The sequence below is a fragment of the Phyllobates terribilis genome, unplaced genomic scaffold (genome assembly GCF_046119375.1).
Source record: "Phyllobates terribilis strain yellow unplaced genomic scaffold, ASM4611937v1 Scaffold_2__4_contigs__length_985480577, whole genome shotgun sequence".
NCBI classification, from domain to species: Eukaryota; Metazoa; Chordata; class Amphibia; order Anura; family Dendrobatidae; genus Phyllobates; species Phyllobates terribilis.
In genome coordinates, this window is record NW_027362762.1 from 489,881,831 (window position 1) to 489,905,921 (window position 24,091).

Consider the following 24,091-nt stretch of genomic DNA (forward strand, 5'->3'; position numbering starts at 1 on the left):
AGGAACATATTTCATCTACATTCAATGGGAATATGGGTATAACTATTGTTCTGTATGGGGATTATGGTTGAAATGTCACAATTACACATGCCCAGGAACATATTTCATCTACATTCAATAGGAATATGGGTATAACTATTGTTCTGTATGGGGATTATAGGTGAAATATCACAAATACACATGCCCAGGAACATACTTCATCTACTTCTGATAGGAATATGGGTATAACTATTGTTCTGTATGGGGATTATGGGTGAAATATCACAAATACACATGCCCAGGAACATATTTCATCTACTTCTGATAGGAATATGGGTATAACTATTGTTCTGTATGGGGATTATGGGTGAAATATCACAAATGCACATGCCCAGAAACATATTTCATCTACTTCGCATTGGAAAATGGGTATAACTATTGTTCTGTATGGGGATTATGGGTGAAATATCACAAATACACATGCCCAGTAACATACTTCATCTACTTCTCATACGAATATGGGTATAACTATTGTTCTGTATGGGGATTATGGGTGAAATATCACAAATACACATGCCCAGAAACATATTTCATCTACTTCGCATAGGAATATGGGCATAACTATTGTTCTGTATGGGGATTATGGGTGAAATATCACAAATGCGCATGCCCAGAAACATATTTCATCTACTTCTCATACGAATATGGGTATAACTATTGTTCTGTATGGGGATTATGGGTGAAATATCACAAATACACATGGCCAGGAACATACTTCATCTATTTCTCATAGGAATATGGGTATAACCATTGTTCTGTATGGGGATTATGGGTGAAATATCACAAATACACATGCCCTGGAACATATTTCATCTACATTCAATAGGAATATGTGTATAACTATTGTTCTGTATGGGGATTATGGGTGAAATATAACAAATACACATGCCCAGAAACATATTTTATCTACATTCAATAGGAATATGGGTATAACTATTGTTCTGTATGGGGATTATGGGTGAAATATCACAAATACACATGTCCAGGAACATATTTCATCTACATTCAATAGAAATATGGGTATAACTATTGTTCTGTATGGGGATTATGGGTGAAATATCACAAATACACATGCCGAGGAACATACTTCATCTACTTCTGATAGGAATATGGGTATAACTATTGATCTGTATGGGGATTATGGGTGAAATATCAAAAATACACATGCCCAGGAACATATTTCATCTACTTCTGATAGGAATATGGGTATAACTATTGTTCTGTATGGGGATTATGGGTGAAATATCACAAATGCACATGCCCAGAAGCATATTTCATCTACTTCGCATTGGAATATGGGTAAAACTATTGTTCTGTATGGGGATTATGGGTGAAATATCACAAATACACATGCCCAGGAACATACCTCATCTACTTCTCATAGGAATATGGGTATAACTATTGTTCTGTATGGGGATTATGGTTGAAATATCACAAATACACATGCCCAGGAACATATTTCATCTACTTCTCATAGGAATATGGGCATAACTATTGTTCTGTATGGGGATTATGGGTGAAATATCACAAATACACATGCCCAGGAACATATTTCATCTACATTCAATAGGAATATGGGTATAACTATTGTTCTGTATGGGGATTATGGGTGAAATATCACAACTACACATGGCCAGGAACATACTTCATCTACTTCTCATAGGAATATGGGTATAACCATTGTTCTGTATGGGGATTATGGGTGAAATATCACAAATACACATGCCCAGGAACATATTTCATCTACATTCAATAGGAATATGGCTATAACTATTGTTCTGTATGGGGATTATGGGTGAAATATCACAAATACACATGCCCAGGAACATATTTCATCTACATTCAATAGGAATATGGGTATAACTATTGTTCTGTATGGGGATTATGGGTGAAATATCACAAATACACATGCCCAGGAACATATTTCATCTACTTGTGAAAGGAATATGGGTATAACTGTTGTTCTGTATGGGGATTATGGGTGAAATATCACAAATACACATGGCCAGGAACATACTTCATCTACTTCTCATAGGAATATGGGTATAACCATTGTTCTGTATGGGGATTATGGGTGAAATATAACAAATACACATGCCCAGGAACATATTTCATCTACATTCAATAGGAATATGTGTATAACTATTGTTCTGTATGGGGATTATGGGTGAAATATCACAAATACACATGCCCAGGAACATATTTCATCTACATTCAATAGGAACATGGGTATAACTATTGTAATGTATGGTGATTATGGGTGAAATATCACAAATACACATGCCCAGGAACATACTTCATCTACTTCTCATAGGAATATGGGTATAGCTATTGTTCTGTATGGGGATTATGGGTGAAATATCACAAATACACATGCCCAGGAACATACTTCATCTACTTGTGATAGGAATATGTGTATAACTATTGTTATGTATGGGGATTATGGGTGAAATATCACAAATACATATGCCCAAGAACATATTTCATCTACATTAAATAGGAATATGTGTATAACTATTGTTCTGTATGGGGATTATGGGTGAAATATCAGAAATACACATGCCCAGGAACATATTTCATCTACTTCTCATAGGAATATGGGCATAACTAGTGTTCTCTATGGGGATTATGGGTGAAATATTACAAATACACATGCCCAGGAACATACTTCATCTATTTCTGATAGGAATATGAGTATAACTATTGCTCTCTATGGGGATTATGCGTGAATATCACAAATGCACATGCCCAGGAACATATTTCATATACTTCGCATAGGAATATGGGCATAACTATTGTTCTGTATGGGGATTATGGGTGAAATATCACAAATACGCATTCCCAGAAACATACTTCATCTAATTCTCAATGGAATATGGGTATAACCATTGTTCTGTATGGGGATTATGGGTGAAATATCACAAATTCACATGCCCAGGAACATATTTCATCTACATTCAATAGGAATATGTGTATAACTATTGTTCTGTATGGGGATTATGGGTGAAATATCACAAATACACATGCCCAGGAACATATTTCATCTACATTCAATAGGAATATGGGTATAACTATTGTTCTGTATGGGGATTATGGGTGAAATATCACAAATACACATGCCCAGGAACATATTTCATCTACTTCGCATTGGAAAATGGGTATAACTATTGTTCTGTATGGGGATTATGGGTGAAATATCACAAATACACATGCCCAGTAACATACTTCATCTACTTCTCATACGAATATGGGTATAACTATTGTTCTGTATGGGGATTATGGGTGAAATATCACAAATACACATGCCCAGGAACATATTTCATCTACATTCAATAGGAATATGTGTATAACTATTGTTCTGTATGGGGATTATGGGTGAAATATCACAAATACACATGCCCAGGAACATATTTCATCTACATTCAATAGGAATATGTGTATAACTATTGTTCTGTATGGGGATTATGGGTGAAATATAACAAATACACATGCCCAGAAACATATTTTATCTACATTCAATAGGAATATGGGTATAACTATTGTTCTGTATGGGGATTATGGGTGAAATATCACAAATACACATGTCCAGGAACATATTTCATCTACATTCAATAGAAATATGGGTATAACTATTGTTCTGTATGGGGATTATGGGTGAAATATCACAAATACACATGCCGAGGAACATACTTCATCTACTTCTGATAGGAATATGGGTATAACTATTGTTCTGTATGGGGATTATTGGTGAAATATCAAAAATACACATGCCCAGGAACATATTTCATCTACTTCTGATAGGAATATGGGTATAACTATTGTTCTGTATGGGGATTATGGGTGAAATATCACAAATGCACATGCCCAGAAGCATATTTCATCTACTTCGCATTGGAATATGGGTAAAACTATTGTTCTGTATGGGGATTATGGTTGAAATATCACAAATACACATGCCCAGGAACATATTTCATCTACTTCTCATAGGAATATGGGCATAACTATTGTTCTGTATGGGGATTATGGGTGAAATATCACAAATATACATGCCCAGGAACATATTTCATCTACATTCAATAGGAATATGGGTATAACTATTGTTCTGTATGGGGATTATGGGTGAAATATCACAAATACACATGCCCAGGAACATATTTCATCTACATTCAATAGGAATATGGGTATAACTATTGTTCTGTATGGGGATTATGGATGAAATATCACAAATACACATGCCCAGGAACATACTTCATCTACTTCTCATAGGAATATGGGTATAACTATTGTTCTGTATGGGGATTATGGGTGAAATATCACAAATACACATGCCCAGGAACATACTTCATCTACTTGTGATAGGAATATGAGTATAACTATTGCTCTCTATGGGGATTATGCGTGAATATCACAAAAGCACATGCCCAGGAACATATTTCATCTACTTCGCATAGGAATATGGGCATAACTATTGTTCTGTATGGGGATTATGGGTGAAATATCACAAATACGCATTCCCAGAAACATATTTCATCTACTTCTCATACGAATATGGGTATAACCATTGTTCTGTATGGGGATTATGGGTGAAATATCACAAATACACATGCCCAGGAACATATTTCATCTACATTCAATAGGAATATGTGTATAACTATTGTTCTGTATGGGAATTATGGGTGAAATATCACAAATACACATGCCCAGGAACATATTTCATCTACATTCAATAGGAATATGGGTATAACTATTGTTCTGTATGGGGATTATGGGTGAAATATCAAATACACATGCCCAGGAACATATTTCATCTACTTGTGAAAGGAATATGGGTATAACTATTGTTTTGTATGGGGATTATGGGTGAAATATCACAAATACACATGGTCAGGAACATACTTCATCTACTTCTCATAGGAATATGGGTATAACCATTGTTCTGTATGGGGATTATGGGTGAAATATAACAAATACACATGCCCAGAAACATATTTTATCTACATTCAATAGGAATATGGGTATAACTATTGTTCTGTATGAGGATTATGGGTGAAATATCACAAATACACATGTCCAGGAACATATTTCATCTACATTCAATAGAAATATGGGTATAACTATTGTTCTGTATGGGGATTATGGGTGAAATATCACAAATACACATGCCCAGGAACATATTTCATCTACTTCTGATAGGAATATGGGTATAACTATTGTTCTGTATGGGGATTATGGGTGAAATATCACAAATGCACATGCCCAGAAGCATATTTCATCTACTTCGCATTGGAATATGGGTAAAACTATTGTTCTGTATGGGGATTATGGGTGAAATATCACAAATACACATGCCCAGGAACATACCTCATCTACTTCTCATAGGAATATGGGTATAACTATTGTTCTGTATGGGGATTATGGTTGATATATCACAAATACACATGCACAGGAACATATTTCATCTACTTCTCATAGGAATATGGGCATAACTATTGTTCTGTATGGGGATTATGGGTGAAATATCACAAATACACATGCCCAGGAACATATTTCATCTACATTCAATAGGAATATGGGTATAACTATTGTTCTGTATGGGGATTATGGGTGAAATATCACAAATACACATGCCCAGGAACATATTTCATCTACATTCAATAGGAATATGGGTATAACTATTGTTCTGTATGGGGATTATGGGTGAAATATCACAAATACACATGCCCAGGAACATATTTCATCTACTTGTGAAAGGAATATGGGTATAACTATTGTTCTGTATGGGGATTATGGGTGAAATATCACAAATACACATGCCCAGGAACATACTTCATCTACATTCAATAGGAATATGGGTATAACTATTGTTCTGTATGGGGATTATGGGTGAAATATCACAAATACACATGGCCAGGAACATACTTCATCTACTTCTCATAGGAATATGGGTATAACCATTGTTCTGTATGGGGATTATGGGTGAAATATCACAAATACACATGCCCAGGAACATATTTCATCTACATTCAATAGGAATATGGGTATAACTATTGTTCTGTATGGGGATTATGGGTGAAATATCACAAATACACATGCCCAGGAACATATTTCATCTACATTCAATAGGAATATGGGTATAACTATTGTTCTGTATGGGGATTATGGGTGAAATATCACAAATACACATGCACAGGAACATATTTCATCTACTTGTGAAAGGAATATGGGTATAACTGTTGTTCTGTATGGGGATTATGGGTGAAATATCACAAATACACATGGCCAGGAACATATTTCATCTACATTCAATAGGAACATGGGTATAACTATTGTAATGTATGGGGATTATGGGTGAAATATCACAAATACACATGCCCAGGAACATACTTCATCTACTTCTCATAGGAATATGGGTATAGCTATTGTTCTGTATGGGGATTATGGGTGAAATATCACAAATACACCTGCCCAGGAACATACTTCATCTACTTGTGATAGGAATATGTGTATTACTATTGTTCTGTATGGGGATTATGGGTGAAATATCACAAATACACATGCCCAAGACCATATTTCATCTACATTAAATAGGAATATGTGTATAACTATTGTTCTGTATGGGGATTATGGGTGAAATATCAGAAATACACATGCCCAGGAACATATTTCATCTACTTCTCATAGGAATATGGGCATAACTATTGTTCTCTATGGGGATTATGGGTGAAATATTACAAATACACATGCCCAGGAACATACTTCATCTATTTCTGATAGGAATATGAGTATAACTATTGCTCTCTATGGGGATTATGCATGAATATCACAAATGCACATGCCCAGGAACATATTTCATCTACTTCGCATAGGAATATGGGCATAACTATTGTTCTGTATGGGGATTATGGGTGAAATATCACAAATACGCATTCCCAGAAACATATTTCATCTACTTCTCATACGAATATGGGTATAACTATTGTTCTGTATGGGGATTATGGGTGAAATATCACAAATGCACATGGCCAGGAACATACTTCATCTAATTCTCAATGGAATATGGGTATAACCATTGTTTTGTATGGGAATTATGGGTGAAATATCACAAATACACATGCCCAGGAACATATTTCATCTACATTCAATAGGAATATGGGTATAACTATAGTTCTGTATGGGGATTATGGGTGAAATATCACAAATACACATGCCCAGGAACATATTTCATCTACTTGTGAAAGGAATATGGGTATAACTATTGTAATGTATGGGGATTATGGGTGAAATATCACAAATACACATGCCCAGGAACATACTTCATCTACTTCTCATAGGAATATGGGCATAACTATTGTTCTCTATGGGGATTATGGGTGAAATATTACAAATACACATGCCCAGGAACATAATTCATCTATTTCTGATAGGAATATGAGTATAACTATTGTTCTCTATGGGGATTATGCGTGAAATATCACAAATACACATGCCCAGGAACATATTTCATCTACATTCAATAGGAATATGGGTATAACCATTGTTCTGTATGGGGATTATGGGTGAAATATCACAAATATCCATGCCCAGGAACATATTTCATCTACATTCAATAGGAATATGTGTATAACTATTGTTCTGTATGGGGATTATGGGTGAAATATCACAAATGCACATGCCAAGGAACATATTTCATCTACTTCTGATAGGAATATGGGTATAACTATTGTTATGTATGTGGATTATGGCTAAAATATCACAAATACACATGCCCAGGAACATATTTCATCTACATTCAATAGGAATATGGGTATAACTATTGTTCTGTATGGGGATTATGGTTGAAATGTCACAATTACACATGCCCAGGAACATATTTCATCTACATTCAATAGGAATATGGGTATAACTATTGTTCTGTATGGGGATTATGGGTGAAATATCACAAATACACATGCCCAGGAACATATTTCATCTACTTCTGATAGGAATATGGGTATAACTATTGTTCTGTATGGGGATTATGGGTGAAATATCACAAATGCACATGCCCAGAAACATATTTCATCTACTTCGCATTGGAATAAGGGTATAACTATTGTTCTGTATGGGGATTATGGGTGAAATATCACAAATACACATGCCCAGTAACATACTTCATCTACTTCTATTACGAATATGGGTATAACTATTGTTCTGTATGGGGATTTTGGGTGAAATATCACAAATACACATGCCCAGGAACATATTTCACCTACTTCTCATAGGAAAATGGGCATAACTATTATTCTGTATGGGGATTATGGGTGAAATATCACTAATACACATGCACAGGAACATATTTCATCTACATTCAATAGGAATATGGGTATAATTATTGTTCTGTATGGGGATTATGGGTGAAATATCACAAATACACATGCCCAGGAACATATTTCATCTACTTCTGATAGGAATATGGGTATAACTATTGTTCTGTATGGGGATTATGGGTGAAATATCACAAATACACATGCCCAGGAACATACTTCATCTACATTCAATAGGAATATGGGTATAACTATTGTTCTGTATGGGGATTATGGGTGAAATATCACAAATACACATGCCCAGGAACATATTTCATCTACTTCTCATAGGAAAATGGGCATAACTATTGTTCTGTATGGGGATTATGGGTGAAATATCACAAATACACATGCCCAGGAACATACTTCATCTATTTCTGATAGGAATATGAGTATAACTTTTGTTCTCTATGGGGATTATGCGTGAAATATCACAAATACACATGCCCAGGAATATATTTCATCTACATTCAATAGGAATATGGGTATAACCATTGTTCTGTATGGGGATTATGGGTGAAATATCACAAATATCCATGCCCAGGAACATATTTCATCTAAATTCAATAGGAATATGTGTATAACTATTGTTCTGTATTGGGATTATGGGTGAAATATCACAAATGCACATGCCAAGGAACTTATTTCATCTACTTCTGATAGGAATATGGATATAACTATTGTTCTGTATGGGGATTATGGCTAAAATAACACAAATACACATGCGCAGGAACATATTTCATCTACATTCAATAGGAATATGGATATAACTATTGTTCTGTATGGGGATTATGTTTGAAATATCACAAATACACATGCCCAGGAACATATTTCATCTACTTCTGGTAGGAATATGGGTATAACTATTGTTCTGTATGGGGATTATGGGTGAAATATCACAAATACACATGCCCAGGAACATATTTCATCTACTTCTGATAGGAATATGGGTATAACTATTGTTCTGTATGGGGATTATTGGTGAAATATCACAAGTGCACATGCTCGGAAACATATTTCATCTACTTGGCGTAGGAATATGGGCATAACTATTGTTCTGTATGGGGATTATGGGTGAAATATCAAAAATACACATGCCCAGGAATATACTTCATCTACTTCTCATAGGAATATGGGTATAACTATTGTTCTGTATGGGGATTATGGGTGAAATATCACAAATACACATGCCCAGAAACATATTTCATCTACTTCTCATACGAAAATGGGTATAACTATTGTTCTGTATGGGGATTATGGGTGAAATATCACAAATACACATGCCCAGGAACATATTTCATCTACTTCTCATAGGAATATGGGTATAACTATTGTTCTGTATGGGGATTATGGGTGAAATATCACAAATACACATGCCCAGGAACATATTTCATCTACTTCTCATAGGAATATGGGCATAACTATTGTTCTCTATGGGGATTATGCGTGAAATATCACAAATACACATGCCCAGGAATATATTTCATCTACATTCAATCGGAATATAGGTATAACCATTGTTCTGTATGGGGATTATGGGTGAAATATCACAAATACACATGCCCAGGAACATATTTCATCTACATTCAATAGGAATATGGGTATAACTATTGTTATGTATGGGTATTATGGGTGAAATATCACAAATACACATGCCCAGGAACATATTTCATCTACATTCAATAGGAATATGGGTATAACTATTGTTCTGTATGGGGATTATGGGTGAAATATCACAAATACACATGCCCAGGAACATATTTCATCTACTTGTGAAAGGAATATGGGTATAACTATTATTCTGTATGGGGATTATGGGTGAAATATCACAAATACACATGGCCAGGAACATACTTCATCTACTTCTCATTGGAATATGGGTATAACCATTGTTCTGTATGGGGATTATGGGTGAAATATCACAAATACACATGCCCAGGAACATATTTCATCTACATTCAATAGGAATATGGGTATAACTATTGTTCTGTATGGGGATTATGGGTGAAATATCACAAATACACATGCCCAGGAACATATTTCATCTACATTCAATAGGAATATGGGTATAACTATTGTTCTGTATGGGGATTATGGGTGAAATATCACAAATACACATGCCCAGGAACATATTTCATCTACATTCAATAGGAATATGGGTATAACTATTGTTCTGTATGGGGATTATGGGTGAAATATCACAAATACACATGCCCAGGAACATATTTCATCTACTTCTCATAGGAAAATGGGCATAACTATTGTTCTGTATGGGGATTATGGGTGAAATATCACAAATACACATGCCCAGTAACATACTTCATCTATTTCTGATAGGAATATGAGTATAACTTTTGTTCTCTATGGAGATTATGCGTGAAATATCACAAATACACATGCCCAGGAATATATTTCATCTACATTCAATAGGAATATGGGTATAACCATTGTTCTGTATGGGGATTATGGGTGAAATATCACAAATATCCATGCCCAGGAACATATTTCATCTAAATTCAATAGGAATATGTGTATAACTATTGTTCTGTATTGGGATTATGGGTGAAATATCACAAATGCACATGCCAAGGAACATATTTCATCTACTTCTGATAGGAATATGGGTATAACTATTGTTCTGTATGGGGATTATGGCTAAAATAACACAAATACACATGCGCAGGAACATATTTCATCTACATTCAATAGGAATATGGATATAACTATTGTTCTGTATGGGGATTATGGGTGAAATATCACAAATACACATGCCTGGGAACATATTTCATCTACTTCAGGTAGGAATATGGGTATAACTATTGTTCTGTATGGGGATTATGGGTGAAATATCACAAATACACATGCCCAGGAACATATTTCATCTACTTCTGATAGGAATATGCGTATAACTATTGTTCTGTATGGGGATTATGGGTGAAATATCACAAGTGCACATGCTCGGAAACATATTTCATCTACTTGGCGTAGGAATATGGGCATAACTATTGTTCTGTATGGGGATTATGGGTGAAATATCAAAAATACACATGCCCAGGAATATACTTCATCTACTTCTCATAGGAATATGGGTATAACTATTGTTCTGTATGGGGATTATGGGTGAAATATCACAAATACACATGCCCAGAAACATATTTCATCTACTTCTCATACGAAAATGGGTATAACTATTGTTCTGTATGGGGATTATGCGTGAAATATCACAAATACACATGCCCAGGAATATATTTCATCTACATTCAATCGGAATATAGGTATAACCATTGTTCTGTATGGGGATTATGGGTGAAATATCACAAATACACATGCCCAGGAACATATTTCATCTACATTCAATAGGAATATGGGTATAACTATTGTTATGTATGGGTATTATGGGTGAAATATCACAAATACACATGCCCAGGAACATATTTCATCTACATTCAATAGGAATATGGGTATAACTATTGTTCTGTATGGGGATTATGGGTGAAATATCACAAATACACATGCCCAGGAACATATTTCATCTACTTGTGAAAGGAATATGGGTATAACTATTGTTCTGTATGGGGATTATGGGTGAAATATCACAAATACACATGGCCAGGAACATACTTCATCTACTTCTCATTGGAATATGGGTATAACCATTGTTCTGTATGGGGATTATGGGTGAAATATCACAAATACACATGCCCAGGAACATATTTCATCTACATTCAATAGGAATATGGGTATAACTATTGTTCTGTATGGGGATTATGGGTGAAATATCACAAATACACATGCCCAGGAACATATTTCATCTACATTCAATAGGAATATGGGTATAACTATTGTTCTGTATGGGGATTATGGGTGAAATATCACAAATACACATGCCCAGGAACATATTTCATCTACATTCAATAGGAATATGGGTATAACTATTGTTCTGTATGGGGATTATGGGTGAAATATCACAAATACACATGCCCAGGAACATATTTCATCTACTTCTCATAGGAAAATGGGCATAACTATTGTTCTGTATGGGGATTATGGGTGAAATATCACAAATACACATGGCCAGGAACATACTTCATCTACTTGTGAAAGGAATATGGGTATAACTATTATTCTGTATGGGGATTATGGGTGAAATATCACAAATACACATGGCCAGGAACATACTTCATCTACTTCTCATTGGAATATGGGTATAACCATTGTTCTGTATGGGGATTATGGGTGAAATATCACAAATACACATGCCCAGGAACATATTTCATCTACATTCAATAGGAATATGGGTATAACTATTGTTCTGTATGGGGATTATGGGTGAAATATCACAAATACACATGCCCAGGAACATATTTCATCTACATTCAATAGGAATATGGGTATAACTATTGTTCTGTATGGGGATTATGGGTGAAATATCACAAATACACATGCCCAGGAACATATTTCATCTACATTCAATAGGAATATGGGTATAACTATTGTTCTGTATGGGGATTATGGGTGAAATATCACAAATACACATGCCCAGGAACATATTTCATCTACTTCTCATAGGAAAATGGGCATAACTATTGTTCTGTATGGGGATTATGGGTGAAATATCACAAATACACATGCCCAGTAACATACTTCATCTATTTCTGATAGGAATATGAGTATAACTTTTGTTCTCTATGGGGATTATGCGTGAAATATCACAAATACACATGCCCAGGAATATATTTCATCTACATTCAATAGGAATATGGGTATAACCATTGTTCTGTATGGGGATTATGGGTGAAATATCACAAATATCCATGCCCAGGAACATATTTCATCTAAATTCAATAGGAATATGTGTATAACTATTGTTCTGTATTGGGATTATGGGTGAAATATCACAAATGCACATGCCAAGGAACATATTTCATCTACTTCTGATAGGAATATGGGTATAACTATTGTTCTGTATGGGGATTATGGCTAAAATAACACAAATACACATGCGCAGGAACATATTTCATCTACATTCAATAGGAATATGGATATAACTATTGTTCTGTATGGGGATTATGGGTGAAATATCACAAATACACATGCCCAGGAACATATTTCATCTACTTCTGGTAGGAATATGGGTATAACTATTGTTCTGTATGGGGATTATGGGTGAAATATCACAATTACACATGCCCAGGAACATATTTCATCTCCTTCTGATAGGAATATGGGTATAACTATTGTTCTGTATGGGGATTATGGGTGAAATATCACAAGTGCACATGCACGGAAACATATTTCATCTACTTCGCGTAGGAATATGGGCATAACTATTGTTCTGTATGGGGATTATGGGTGAAGTATCAAAAATACACATGCCCAGGATTATACTTCATCTACTTCTCATAGAAATATGAGTATAACTATTGTTCTGTATGGGGATTATGGGTGAAATATCACAAATACACATGCCCAGAAACATATTTCATCTACTTCTCATACGAAAATGGGTATAACTATTGTTCTGTATGGGGATTATGGGTGAAATATCACAAATACACATGCCCAGGAACATATTTCATCTACTTCTCATAGGAATATGGGTATAACTATTGTTCTGTATGGGGATTATGGGTGAAATATCACAAATACACATGCCCAGGCACATATTTCATCTACTTCTCATAGGAATATGGGCATAACTATTGTTCTCTATGGGGATTATGCATGAAATATCACAAATACACATGCCCAGGAATATATTTCATCTACATTCAATCGGAATATGGGTATAACCATTGTTCTGTATGGGGATTATGGGTGAAATATCACAAATACACATGCCCAGGAACATATTTCATCTACTTGTGAAAGGAATATGGGTATAACTATTGTTCTGTATGGGGATTATGGGTGAAATATCACAAATACACATGGCCAGGAACATACTTCATCTACTTCTCATAGGAATATGGGTATAACCATTGTTCTGTATCGGGATTATGGGTGAAATATCACAAATACACATGCCCAGGAACATATTTCATCTACATTCAATAGGAATATGGGTATAACTATTGTTCTGTATGGGGATTATGGGTGAAATATCACAAATACACATGCCCAGGAACATATTTCATCTACATTCAATAGGAATATGGGTATAACTATTGTTCTGTATGGGGATTATGGGTGAAATATCACAAATACACATGCCCAGGAACATATTTCATCTACTTGTGAAAGGAATATGGGTATAACCATTGTTCTGTATGGGGATTATGGGTGAAATATAACAAATACACATGCCCAGGAACATATTTCATATACATTCAATAGGAATATGTGTATAACTATTGTTCTGTATGGGGATTATGGGTGAAATATCACAAATACACATGCCCAGGAACATATTTCATCTACATTCAATAGGAACATGGGTATAACTATTGTAATGTATGGGGATTATGGGTGAAATATCACAAATACACATGCCCAGGTACATACTTCATCTACTTCTCATAGGAATATGGGTATAGCTATTGTTCTGTATGGGGATTATGGGTGAAATATCACAAATACACATGCCCAGGAACATACTTCATCTACTTGTGATAGGAATATGTGTATAACTATTGTTCTGTATGGGGATTATGGGTGAAATATCACAAATACACATGCCCAAGAACATATTTCATCTACATTAAATAGGAATATGTGTATAACTATTGTTCTGTATGGGGATTATGGGTGAAATATCAGAAATACACATGCCCAGGAACATATTTCATCTACTTCTCATAGGAATATGGGCATAACTATTGTTCTCTATGGGGATTATGGGTGAAATATTACAAATACACATGCCCAGGAACATACTTCATCTATTTCTGATAGGAATATGAGTATAACTATTGCTCTCTATGGGGATTATGCGTGAATATCACAAATGCACATGCCCAGGAACATATTTCATCTACTTCACATAGGAATATGGGCATAACTATTGTTCTGTATGGGGATTATGGGTGAAATATCACAAATACGCATTCCCAGAAACATATTTCATCTACTTCTCATACGAATATGGGTATAACTATTGTTCTGTATGGGGATTATGGGTGAAATATCACAAATGCACATGGCCAGGAACATACTTCATCTAATTCTCAATGGAATATGGGTATAACCATTGTTCTGTATGGGGATTATGGGTGAAATATCACAAATACACATGTCCAGGAACATATTTCATCTACATTCAATAGGAATATGTGTATAACTATTGTTCTGTATGGGGATTATGGGTGAAATATCACAAATACACATGCCCAGGAACATATTTCATCTACATTCAATAGGAATATGGGTATAACTATTGTTCTGTATGGGGATTATGGGTGAAATATCACAAATACACATGCCCAGGAACATATTTCATCTACATTCAATAGGAATATGGGTATAACTATTGTTCTGTATGGGGATTATGGGTGAAATATCACAAATACACATGCCCAGGAACATATTTCATCTACATTCAATAGGAATATGGGTATAACTATTGTTCTGTATGGGGATTATGGGTGAAATATCAGAAATACACATGCACAGGAACATACTTCATCTATTTCTGATAGGAATATGAGTATAACTATTGTTCTCTATGGGGATTATGCGTGAAATATCACAAATACACATGCCCAGGAACATATTTCATCTACATTCAATAGGAATATGGGTATAACCATTGTTCTGTATGGGGATTATGGGTGAAATATCACAAATATCCATGCCCAGGAACATATTTCATCTACATTCAATAGGAATATGTGTATAACTATTGTTCTGTATGGGGATTATGGGTGAAATATCACAAATGCACATGCCAAGGGACATATTTCATCTACTTCTGATCGGAATATGGGTATAACTATTGTTCTGTATGTGGATTATGGCTAAAATATCACAAATACACATGCCCAGGAACATATTTCATCTACATTCAATAGGAATATGGGTATAACTATTGTTCTGTATGGGGATTTTGGTTGAAATGTCACAATTACACATGCCCAGGAACATATTTCATCTACATTCAATAGGAATATGGGTATAACTATTGTTCTGTATGGGGATTATAGGTGAAATATCACAAATACACATGCCCAGGAACATACTTCATCTACTTCTGATAGGAATATGGGTATAACTATTGTTCTGTATGGGGATTATGGGTGAAATATCACAAATACACATGCCCAGGAACATATTTCATCTACTTCTGATAGGAATATGGGTATAACTATTGTTCTGTATGGGGATTATGGGTGAAATATCACAAATGCACATGCCCAGAAACATATTTCATCTACTTCGCATTGGAATATGGGTATAACTTTTGTTCTGTATGGGGATTATGGGTGAAATATCACAAATACACATGCCCAGGAACATATTTCATCTACATTCAATACGAATATGTGTATAACTATTGTTCTGTATGGGGATTATGGGTGAAATATCACAAATACACATGCCCAGGAACATATTTCATCTACTTCTCATTGGAAATTGGGCATAACTATTGTTCTGTATGGGGATTATGGGTGAAATATCAGAAATACACATGCCCAGGAACATACTTCATCTATTTCTGATAGGAATATGAGTATAACTATTGTTCTCTATGGGGATTATGCGTGAAATATCACAAATACACATGCCCAGGAATATATTTCATCTACATTCAATAGGAATATGGGTATAACCATTGTTCTGTATGGGGATTATGGGTGAAATATCACAAATATCCATGCCAAGGAACATATTTCATCTAAATTCAATAGGAATATGTGTATAACTATTGTTCTGTATTGGGATTATGGGTGAAATATCACAAATGCACATGCCAAGGAACATATTTCATCTACTTCTGATAGGAATATGGGTATAACTATTGTTCTGTATGGGGATTATGGCTAAAATATCGCAAATACACATGCGCAGGAACATATTTCATCTACATTCAATAGGAATATGGATATAACTATTGTTCTGTATGGGGATTATGGGTGAAATATCACAAATACACATGCCCAGGAACATATTTCATCTACTTCTGGTAGGAATATGGGTATAACTATTGTTCTGTATGGGGATTATGGGTGAAATATCACAAATACACATGCCCAGGAACATATTTCATCTACTTCTGATAGGAATATGGGTATAACTATTGTTCTGTATGGGGATTATGGGTGAAATATCACAAATACACATGCCCAGAAACATATTTCATCTACTTCTCATAGGAATATGGGCATAACTATTGTTCTGTATGGGGATTATGGGTGAAATATCACAAATACACATGCCCAGTAACATACTTCATCTATTTCTGATAGGAATATGAGTATAACTTTTGTTCTCTATGGGGATTATGCGTGAAATATCACAAATACACATGCCCAGGAATATATTTCATCTACATTAAATAGGAATATGGGTGTAACCATTGTTCTGTATGGGGATTATGGGTGAAATATCACAAATATCCATGCCGAGGAACATATTTCATCTAAATTCAATAGGAATATGTGTATAACTATTGTTCTGTATTGGGATTATGGGTGAAATATCACAAATGCACATGCCAAGGAACATATTTCATCTACTTCTGATAGGAATATGGGTATAACTATTGTTCTGTATGGGGATTATGGCTAAAATAACACAAATACACATGCGCAGGAACATATTTCATCTACATTCAATAGGAATATGGATATAACTATTGTTCTGTATGGGGATTATGGGTGAAATATCACAAATACACATGCCCAGGAACATATTTCATCTACTTCTGGTAGGAATATGGGTATAACTATTGTTCTGTATGGGGATTATGGGTGAAATATCACAATTACACATGCCCAGGAACATATTTCATCTCCTTCTGATAGGAATATGGGTATAACTATTGTTCTGTATGGGGATTATGGGTGAAATATCACAAGTGCACATGCACGGAAACATATTTCATCTACTTCGCGTAGGAATATGGGCATAACTATTGTTCTGTATGGGGATTATGGGTGAAGTATCAAAAATACACATGCCCAGGATTATACTTCATCTACTTCTCATAGAAATATGAGTATAACTATTGTTCTGTATGGGGATTATGGGTGAAATATCACAAATACACATGCCCAGAAACATATTTCATCTACTTCTCATACGAAAATGGGTATAACTATTGTTCTGTATGGGGATTATGGGTGAAATATCACAAATACACATGCCCAGGAACATATTTCATCTACTTCTCATAGGAATATGGGTATAACTATTGTTCTGTATGGGGATTATGGGTGAAATATCACAAATACACATGCCCAGGCACATATTTCATCTACTTCTCATAGGAATATGGGCATAACTATTGTTCTCTATGGGGATTATGCATGAAATATCACAAATACACATGCCCAGGAATATATTTCATCTACATTCAATCGGAATATGGGTATAACCATTGTTCTGTATGGGGATTATGGGTGAAATATCACAAATACACATGCCCAGGAACATATTTCATCTACTTGTGAAAGGAATATGGGTATAACTATTGTTCTGTATGGGGATTATGGGTGAAATATCACAAATACACATGGCCAGGAACATACTTCATCTACTTCTCATAGGAATATGGGTATAACCATTGTTCTGTATGGGGATTATGGGTGAAATATCACAAATACACATGCCCAGGAACATATTTCATCTACATTCAATAGGAATATGGGTATAACTATTGTTCTGTATGGGGATTATGGGTGAAATATCACAAATACACATGCCCAGGAACATATTTCATCTACATTCAATAGGAATATGGGTATAACTATTGTTCTGTATGGGGATTATGGGTGAAATATCACAAATACACATGCCCAGGAACATATTTCATCTACTTGTGAAAGGAATATGGGTATAACCATTGTTCTGTATGGGGATTATGGGTGAAATATGACAAATACACATGCCCAGGAACATATTTCATATACATTCAATAGGAATATGTGTATAACTATTGTTCTGTATGGGGATTATGGGTGAAATATCACAAATACACATGCCCAGGAACATATTTCATCTACATTCAATAGGAACATGGGTATAACTATTGTAATGTATGGGGATTATGGGTGAAATATCACAAATACACATGCCCAGGTACATACTTCATCTACTTGTGATAGGAATATGTGTATAACTATTGTTCTGTATGGGGATTATGGGTGAAATATCACAAATACACATGCCCAAGAACATATTTCATCTACATTAAATAGGAATATGTGTATAACTATTGTTCTGTATGGGGATTATGGGTGAAATATCAGAAATACACATGCCCAGGAACATATTTCATCTACTTCTCATAGGAATATGGGCATAACTATTGTTCTCTATGGGGATTATGGGTGAAATATTACAAATACACATGCCCAGGAACATACTTCATCTATTTCTGATAGGAATATGAGTATAACTATTGCTCTCTATGGGGATTATGCGTGAATATCACAAATGCACATGCCCAGGAACATATTTCATCTACTTCGCATAGGAATATGGGCATAACTATTGTTCTGTATGGGGATTATGGGTGAAATATCACAAATACGCATTCCCAGAAACATATTTCATCTACTTCTCATACGAATATGGGTATAACTATTGTTCTGTATGGGGATTATGGGTGAAATATCACAAATGCACATGGCCAGGAACATACTTCATCTAATTCTCAATGGAATATGGGTATAACCATTGTTCTGTATGGGGATTATGGGTGAAATATCACAAATACACATGTCCAGGAACATATTTCGTCTACATTCAATAGGAATATGTGTATAACTATTGTTCTGTATGGGGATTATGGGTGAAATATCACAAATACACATGCCCAGGAACATATTTCATCTACATTCAATAGGAATATGGGTATAACCATTGTTCTATATGGGGATTATGGGTGAAATATCACAAATACACATGCCCAGGAACATATTTCGTCTACATTCAATAGGAATATGTGTATAACTATTGTTCTGTATGGGGATTATGGGTGAAATATCACAAATACACATGTCCAGGAACATATTTCGTCTACATTCAATAGGAATATGTGTATAACTATTGTTCTGTATGGGGATTATGGGTGAAATATCACAAATACACATGTCCAGGAACATATTTCGTCTACATTCAATAGGAATATGTGTATAACTATTGTTCTGTATGGGGATTATGGGTGAAATATCACAAATACACATGCCCAGGAACATATTTCATCTACATTCAATAGGAATATGGGTATAACTATTGTTCTGTATGGGGATTATGGGTGAAATATCACAAATACACATGTCCAGGAACATATTTCGTCTACATTCAATAGGAATATGTGTATAACTATTGTTCTGTATGGGGATTATGGGTGAAATATCACAAATACACATGTCCAGGAACATATTTCGTCTACATTCAATAGGAATATGTGTATAACTATTGTTCTGTATGGGGATTATGGGTGAAATATCACAAATACACATGTCCAGGAACATATTTCGTCTACATTCAATAGGAATATGGGTATAACTATTGTTCTGTATGGGGATTATGGGTGAAATATCACAAATGCACATGGCCAGGAACATACTTCATCTAATTCTCAATGGAATATGGGTATAACCATTGTTCTGTATGGGGATTATGGGTGAAATATCACAAATACACATGTCCAGGAACATATTTCGTCTACATTCAATAGGAATATGTGTATAACTATTGTTCTGTATGGGGATTATGGGTGAAATATCACAAATACACATGCCCAGGAACATATTTCATCTACATTCAATAGGAATATGGGTATAACCATTGTTCTATATGGGGATTATGGGTGAAATATCACAAATACACATGCCCAGGAACATATTTCGTCTACATTCAATAGGAATATGTGTATAACTATTGTTCTGTATGGGGATTATGGGTGAAATATCACAAATACACATGTCCAGGAACATATTTCGTCTACATTCAATAGGAATATGTGTATAACTATTGTTCTGTATGGGGATTATGGGTGAAATATCACAAATACACATGTCCAGGAACATATTTCGTCTACATTCAATAGGAATATGTGTATAACTATTGTTCTGTATGGGGATTATGGGTGAAATATCACAAATACACATGCCCAGGAACATATTTCATCTACATTCAATAGGAATATGTGTATAACTATTGTTCTGTATGGGGATTATGGGTGAAATATCACAAATACACATGTCCAGGAACATATTTCGTCTACATTCAATAGGAATATGTGTATAACTATTGTTCTGTATGGGGATTATGGGTGAAATATCACAAATACACATGTCCAGGAACATATTTCGTCTACATTCAATAGGAATATGTGTATAACTATTGTTCTGTATGGGGATTATGGGTGAAATATCACAAATACACATGCCCAGGAACATATTTCATCTACATTCAATAGGAATATGGGTATAACTATTGTTCTGTATGGGGATTATGGGTGAAATATCAGAAATACACATGCACAGGAACATACTTCATCTATTTCTGATAGGAATATGAGTATAACTATTGTTCTCTATGGGGATTATGCGTGAAATATCACAAATACACATGCCCAGGAACATATTTCATCTACATTCAATAGGAATATGGGTATAACCATTGTTCTGTATGGGGATTATGGGTGAAATATCACAAATATCCATGCCCAGGAACATATTTCATCTACATTCAATAGGAATATGTGTATAACTATTGTTCTGTATGGGTATTATGGGTGAAATATCACAAATGCACATGCCAAGGGACATATTTCATCTACTTCTGATCGGAATATGGGTATAACTATTGTTCTGTATGTGGATTATGGCTAAAATATCACAAATACACATGCCCAGGAACATATTTCATCTACATTCAATAGGAATATGGGTATAACTATTGTTCTGTATGGGGATTTTGGTTGAAATGTCACAATTACACATGCCCAGGAACATATTTCATCTACATTCAATAGGAATATGGGTATAACTATTGTTCTGTATGGGGATTATAGGTGAAATATCACAAATACACATGCCCAGGAACATACTTCATCTACTTCTGATAGGAATATGGGTATAACTATTGTTCTGTATGGGGATTATGGGTGAAATATCACAAATACACATGCCCAGGAACATATTTCATCTACTTCTGATAGGAATATGGGTATAACTATTGTTCTGTATGGGGATTATGGGTGAAATATCACAAATGCACATGCCCAGAAACATATTTCATCTACTTCGCATTGGAATATGGGTATAACTATTGTTCTGTATGGGGATTATGGGTGAAATATCACAAATACACATGCCCAGGAACATATTTCATCTACATTCAATAGGAATATGTGTATAACTATTGTTCTGTATGGGGATTATGGGTGAAATATCACAAATACACATGCCCAGGAACATATTTCATCTACTTCTCATTGGAAATTGGGCATAACTATTGTTCTGTATGGGGATTATGGGTGAAATATCAGAAATACACATGCCCAGGAACATACTTCATCTATTTCTGATAGGAATATGAGTATAACTATTGTTCTCTATGGGGATTATGCGTGAAATATCACAAATACACATGCCCAGGAATATATTTCATCTACATTCAATAGGAATATGGGTATAACCATTGTTCTGTATGGGGATTATGGGTGAAATATCACAAATATCCATGCCAAGGAACATATTTCATCTAAATTCAATAGGAATATGTGTATAACTATTGTTCTGTATTGGGATTATGGGTGAAATATCACAAATGCACATGCCAAGGAACATATTTCATCTACTTCTGATAGGAATATGGGTATAACTATTGTTCTGTATGGGGATTATGGCTAAAATATCGCAAATACACATGCGCAGGAACATATTTCATCTACATTCAATAGGAATATGGATATAACTATTGTTCTGTATGGGGATTATGGGTGAAATATCACAAATACACATGCCCAGGAACATATTTCATCTACTTCTGGTAGGAATATGGGTATAACTATTGTTCTGTATGGGGATTATGGGTGAAATATCACAAATACACATGCCCAGGAACATATTTCATCTACTTCTGATAGGAATATGGGTATAACTATTGTTCTGTATGGGGATTATGGGTGAAATATCACAAATACACATGCCCAGAAACATATTTCATCTACTTCTCATAGGAATATGGGCATAACTATTGTTCTGTATGGGGATTATGGGTGAAATATCACAAATACACATGCCCAGGAACATACTTCATCTATTTCTGATAGGAATATGAGTATAACTATTGTTCTCTATGGGGATTATGCGTGAAATATCACAAATACACATGCCCAGGAATATATTTCATCTACATTCAATCGGAATATGGGTATAACCATTGTTCTGTATGGGGATTATGGGTGAAATATCACAAATATCCATGCCCTGGAACATATTTCATCTACATTCAATAGGAATATGGGTATAACTATTGTTCTGTATGGGGATTATGGGTGAAATATCACAAATGCACATGCCCAGAAACATATT